Raw genomic sequence first — 6,886 nt, forward strand, 5'->3', positions numbered from 1 at the left:
ACACACACACACACACACACAGATTCTTCCCAGCTCTGGCAGAGTCTTTGCAACTTCTATTATGTCCCACAGTAAGAAAAAAATCTTCCTTTCCTTCCTTCCATTTGTTTTCCCCCCTCTTCCTTTCCTACTCCCCACTTTAAAATACAAAATCAGCTGGGCAGTGTGCGCACACCTGTAATCCCAGCACTCAGGAGGCAGAGGCACAGACAGGCGGATCTCTGTGAGTTCAAAACCAGCCTGGTCTACAGAGCAAGTTCCAGGACAGCCAGGTTGTTACACAGAGAAACCCTGTCTCAAAAAACCAAACCAAACCAAACAAAAAACCAAAACCAAGCAAACAAGAAACAACCAAACAACAACAACAACAACAAAAAACAAAACCCCCAAACCAGGCTTTGTAGCCTTGCCTGACCTTGAACTCACTGAGCAGTCTAAGGGGCCTTGAAATCAGTGACCACCCTACTTTGCCCTCCTGTGTGCTGAGATTTCAGGCATGGGACTGTCCTGACCGGAAGCCCGGTGTCTATCACAGCCCAGCACACATGCGTGTCCACTCGTATGTGCTAAACATGATGTACATTGTCTTCTGTCCAAGTCATTTGTTTTAGAGCTGGTTGTAACCCACTAAGTTGATTCCACTGCTAATAGTTTACAATTCATGTTGAAAAAAAGCAAAAAACAAACAACAAAAACCGTACAGGGCCCGGTTTGAGTGGCAGACTCAGGCCACACCCGACTTTTGAGTTTCGCCCTGCGCGCTCTTCCACTGGGTACCCAGCATCCCTCAAAGCGCGCCCCATGCACTACCAACTGTTCTCTAACGCACACTGTTCTCCACAGCGGTTCTGTGGTCAAGTGCATTTGTGACATGACACCGCCCGTGACGTCTGACGTGTCCCAGGGTACTCGGCCTCGCCAAGGTTCGAAGTCAGTGCTGACGAACCTGACTAATCTACAGGTTTTAAACAGAGTCATTTTCCATTCAGGAGAGCCCTGCTCTCTTCCCCGTGGGAACTCTGGTATTTCAGAGAAAATGGTCAGTGAGGGCCCATTGTTTCACTGCCCCCCAATGTCATCCCCACCCCTGCCCCTGCGAGTCCAGGTGAGTAGGGGTGAAGCTGGAAGGGCATCTGGAGGAGTCTCCTTGTTTTCCTTACTCCCAGCATCAAGAACCAGGAAGAGCTTCCTCCCTTGGGGCAGGGGCTGTCTTCACAGTCTTGGGACCCCTGGACTTGCCCTGTGAGCTGCATTTGTCAAGAGTGTCCCGGCAGCTATCCTTTTCTGTTATCTCCCAGGTCCCTAGACCCCAAATCTTAGCTTGGAAGATCTCAGAGCCTCGAGTGCCTGGAGGTGAGACAGGCATGTTTCACGGGTCCATTTCCCCCCACTCCTGAGCGGAGGTCACAGCATGCACAAGTTATCCGCACTCCAGGGCCTGCGGTGGCTCAGCTCAAACTTGGCCAAGAAGCCTGTGCTCAGATTTGTCAAACTGACAACTTTTTATTTACTTACATATACAATTCACTTCCCTAGTTGCATACAGACAATAATAGTAAAGCACTCCTATCCCAGTTGCTAGGTCACCCGGTCCCTGCCCCCGCCAGCCCTGAGTCAACCAATCGGTCTGGTTTCTGGGATCTCTGCCCAAGCCCTCGCCACATCTGGAAGGCTCAAACCCACAGCCTTCACACTGTCTTGGCATCTTACGTTTGGGGAACTAGTAACTGAAGCCCGGGTGTCCTGCATGCTAGGCAGGCTACATTCTCAGCCCCATCCTCCCTTTGGTTGGGCTGGGCCCCACAAAGTCCCTCAGACTGGTTTTCAGCTCAGTCTGCAGCACCGTCAGCTCTGGAATCACCACCCTCCTGCCTCGGCCTCCCTCCCCAGGGCTGTGTCAGCTCGCCTGCCTGCACCGCTCTCCGTCACCAGAGGACCGACCTTAGAAACTGCTTCCTGTTTGTACACCAAGAGTTTCCTCACTCTGCCGTGATCTGAGCAGCAGCGTGTTGCGGATGTATCACGCTGCACTTGGCTAGCCACCCCGTGACGTCATGGGCTGGTCCCAGGGTTTCTGCTAGAGATGAGGCTGTAGTGAGTAGCTGCATCGAAGTCACCGAACGTGAGAGTTTGCATGCAGCACAAATCCCTAGAGTGCAGTTGCTGACTCGAAGCTCACTGCTTCCTTAGGACCTGAAGGGCACTGCCCGGCGACTCTCTGATGTCCGCCTGGGATCCTAAGAAGACACGAAGGCTTTCCCTTTCTTGTTTGATGTCTAATCCCAAGCAGCTTCACACGCTGACCCAGAACTCAGGAAGCATGGGTGCTACGGCTGCTCCGTCCCGACTTCATCGGTGGCTGCTGAGAGGACCGGTTTAGCCCCGCCCCCAAGTGGCCATCCCCAGACACGTATGCCTACGAGCAATATGTAAGTGGGCTCAGTGGGTTCCATGTGTGTTTACATGTGTGTATTCGTACATACACAAACACATGTTTGTATGCATGCATATGCACACAGACCACTAAAAAGAAAAGGTCTTAAACTAAGAGGGGTGTGGGAGGAGTTGGAAGGGGAGAGAGAGGGTTATGATGGATATAGAGGCAGTGTGTATGAAGTTCTCAAGAAAATCATTAAACGCAAGTGAATATTCCCGCCCGCCACAACTGTCTGACCCCAACTAATTCACATGCCAAGTCAAACCCTTCCCCTCCTTTTTGTAAACCTGGGACTTTCAAGCCCCACAGTTCTGCTGTATTCTCATTGCTTTTTTAGAGGTGAGTAAGGACTTCTCTGAAGTGGTTTTTTTTTTTAGATAAAATCTCTCTCTGTAGCCCAAGTCAGCTTTGAGCTCACGGTCCTCCTGCCTCAGACTCCCTAGCGCTGAGATGCCAGGCACAGATTTCTACACCAACTTGGCCACTGCGCCCAACTTGGCAGTTTCTTGCAAAAAACAATGGGATATTCAACTAACATAAGACCAGCAATCACATCTCTTGGTATTTGTTCAAGGAGCTGAAAATCCACGTCCACACAAAAGCTAGCGCCCCCATGTTTACAGCGGCTTTAGTCCTCATTGTCCAAACACGGAGAAAACTAAGCGCCCATCAGCAAAGGAGCTGAAAACTAAGCTGCGGTGCGAACGGAAGGTGGAATTGTACTCAGCTTTAGAAGGAATGAGCTACCGAGCTGTGGAAAGACATGGAGGAAACGTGAACGGATAGGCTGGGTGAAAGATGTCAGTCCAAAGAGGCTCCATCGGGGGTGATTCCCACCACGTGATTCGGTGTGATTCCCACCACGTGATGCGGGGTGATTCCTACCACGTGATCCGGGGTGATTCCCACCACGTGATCCGGGGTGATTCCTACCACGTGATGCGGGGTGAGTCCTACCACGTGATCCGGGGTGATTCCTACCACGTGATGCGGGGTGATTCCCACCACGGGGCCTCCTGGGAAAGGTAAGACTCTGGAATCAGCAGAAACATCAGTATGGACCACTCTGGGACACTGGCAACGGAGGCTGTCCAGGGCCATGTGGGACGCCTCTCCCTTCTGCTCAGTTTCGTGCTGTCCCTGAATCTGCCATTTTAAAACGCCTGCTTCAAAAGGTGGACCTTGGGCTGAGTGTGGTGGCATACCCCAACAATCTCACAGGATCATAGCAAGTTCAAGGCCAACCTGGTCTACATAATGAGCACAGGTCAACCAGGACCTGGTGACAATATCCTCTCTCAAAAAAAATAGAATTAAAACATTTTTTAATTAATATTTTTAGGCCGGGCAGTGGTGGCACACACCTTTAATCCCAGCATTTGGGAGGCAGAGGCAGGCCGATCTCTGCGAGTCTGAGGCCAGCCTGGTCTACAAGTGCAATCAGGACTGTTGTTACACAGAAAACCTTGTCTCAAAAAAATAATTAAGATGGGTTTTTAATAGATATGAGGCATATATGTCATTTTTTAAATTTAGGTTAGAAACAATCTTGTTTCACATGTCAATCCCAGCTCCTTCTCCCTCCCCTCCTCCCCTGCCCTCCCCACCAGGTCCCCCAGTCCCCCACCCAATCTCCACTCCGATCCCCAGGGAGGGTGAGGCTCTCCATGGTGGATCTCCAGTAACTGTCATTTCATCCAGGGCAGGGCCTAGGCCCTCCCCCAAGAGTCTGGGCTGAGAAAGCCTCCCATATTGTGGCATGGGCACTCAAAGTCTATTTGTACGCCAGGGATAAATACTATCCAAGGTCCCATAGATTGCCTAGGCCTCCTCACTGACACCCCCATTCAGGGGGTCTGGGTCAGTCCCATGCTTTCCACACAGCCATCAATCTGGAGTCCAAGAGCTCCCCCCTTGTTCAGGCTGCAGAATTTGAGCTATTGACTCATATTGCGCATAATCTGTTTCTTACATTTTTGGTTGTGAGCCTAGCCTTTAACGGCTGAGCTATCCCTCCAGCCCAGCGTAATCCGTTTCTTAAAGTGCACCTTTTGGTAGATTTTAGTGGACCCAGCAGACTGCATGGCTGCCACTGCTGTGTGGTCCTAGAACCTCCCCATCGCCCCAGATGAAACCCCACGTCTATCAGCATCGCTCTCTCCTCCCCCACTCTCCGTGTTCTGCCTGCCATACGTCACGTCTTCCCGCACCCACGGATCTGCCCAGTCCACGCAGTGCACATGGATGCCGGGGTGGAGAAGACCGTTCCAGGACCTTACAGACACTATCCCAACCCCCGGACACTCTAGTCTCTCGTGTAAAACAGGATGGAATCTGCACATCACCTACACACATAGCCACAATATCTGTGTTAGTTACAAAGCCCAATGCATCGTCAATGCTTGTAACCGCAAACCTGCATTCTTTTGTTTCTTTGAAGTAGGGTCTGCTACATAGCCCAGGCTACCCTCAGATTAGCACTATCCCTTCCTCTACCTCCCAAATACTGGGATTATACATCTGGCAACCCTGGTTTCTTCTAGCGTTTTCTTGAGCTAGCTTAGAGCTTTGGTGGCCTGAGTTAATTTTTCATATGGTGCGAAGGTAGATCTGGTTTCAGCCCTCAGCATGCAATTCTCCGTCTGTCCCAGATCCTTTGCTGAAAAGATCTTCTTTTTTCCTACTGAACAGCCCAGTACCCTGTTGAGAATCAATCACCCTAACCGGGAGGCTGACTTCTGGCTGCCCAGACTCATCCCATTGATCTGTGGATCTGGACATTTATCCTTAGGCCAGTGAGGTGCTGGACACCACGGACTCAGGACGTTTTACGTTTGGGAGATGTGTGACCTCTGTGTTTCTTCTCAAAAAAGATTTTTTTGTCTTGGTCTAATCTATGCGTTAATTGTGTTTCCACATTAATTTCTGGATCAGCCTATGGATGCCTGCAAAGAGTCAGGTGAGGTTTTGCACTGAGCTCGTAAGTTATAACGGCGTGGAAAGTTCTGCCGTCTTCCAATTCCTACCTGCAGACTGTTCCACACGGAGTCTTCCAAACTGTAGCCACAGGATGGTGTTCCTTTAATTTGGGTCTTTAATTTCTTTTAATAACTTTTTTTTTGGTTTTTACCTCCCAGATCTTACACTGCTGTTACATTTATTCCTAAGCATTCTATTCCTTTTGATACTATTGAAGTAAAACTGTTTTTCCATACTCATTTTCGGACTCTTTGTTGGTATTGTATGGAAATAGAGTAGATTCTGTTAGATCTTGTCTCCTGAAACTGCTGGACGCATCCGTTAGCTGTGACACTCTGTTTTTGGAGGGTGGGGTGGGGAGATGGAGACGTCTCGGGACCTTCGATGTAGAAGATCACTTGTCTGTGTAGACAGGCACACAGACGTAAAGAGAGTTTCACTGTGTCTTTTCATTTCTTCACTTCCCTTTCCTGCCTCACCAGAAGCGGCCCGAGCAGGTGGCCGTCACCTGTTTGTGATCGTAGGGGAAGGTGCTGCGTCCCTTATCGTCACTTGTGACTTTAGTTGTATACTGTGTTATTTTAAGTTTTCTAGGAACAGTTTTAAAAGGCAAAGATAAGTGATGCCACTGCATTTTGTTTTACCCAAGATATCATACCTGTGTAGTTAATATTAAAAGCTACTACTGTGTTTGCACACCAAGCCTTTGAAACATGGTCATGTGTTAGACTCTCAGCACGCCTCTATTCAGCATGCCTAAACTTTTCTGGCTCCTTCTACATTGGACAGCACAGGTCTAGAATATGCTTGGATCAAAACAGTATTCTGGCTCTCTGAAGGATAAATTAATGATGTGGAATTATGTTTTTATTTTCCCCTGCCTTATTAATTAATTCTTTCTCCTTTCCTTCCTCCTCCTGTTGAGAGTTAGTGGTGCTGAGGGAAGGGATGCAGCCACTGACAGGTCCTTAGGGGACCAATAAACTCCCCGCACCCATGCAGGCAACACTAAGTAAGTTCCGTGGGACACAGACACATAGAAACACACACACATACCCACTCACAAACACACATTCTCACACACACATTCTCACACACACACTGATTCTCACACAAACACTGTCTCACACACACACATTCTCATACACACACTGTCTCACACAAACACTGTCTCACACAAACACTGTCTCACACACACACTGTCTCACACACACACTGTCTCACACACACACTGTCACACACACTGTCTCTCACACACTGTCACACACAGTGTCTCTCACACACTGTCACACACAGTGTCTCTCACACACTGTCACACACACTGTCTCTCACACACTGTCTCTCACACACTGTCTCTCACACACTGTCACACACACACTGTCACACACACACTGTCTCTCACACACTGTCTCTCACACACTGTCTCTCACACACTGTCACACAAACTGTCTCTCACACACTGTCACACAC

Source organism: Mesocricetus auratus, unplaced genomic scaffold (assembly GCF_017639785.1).
Source record: "Mesocricetus auratus isolate SY011 unplaced genomic scaffold, BCM_Maur_2.0 Super-Scaffold_4256, whole genome shotgun sequence".
Classification (NCBI taxonomy): domain Eukaryota; kingdom Metazoa; phylum Chordata; class Mammalia; order Rodentia; family Cricetidae; genus Mesocricetus; species Mesocricetus auratus.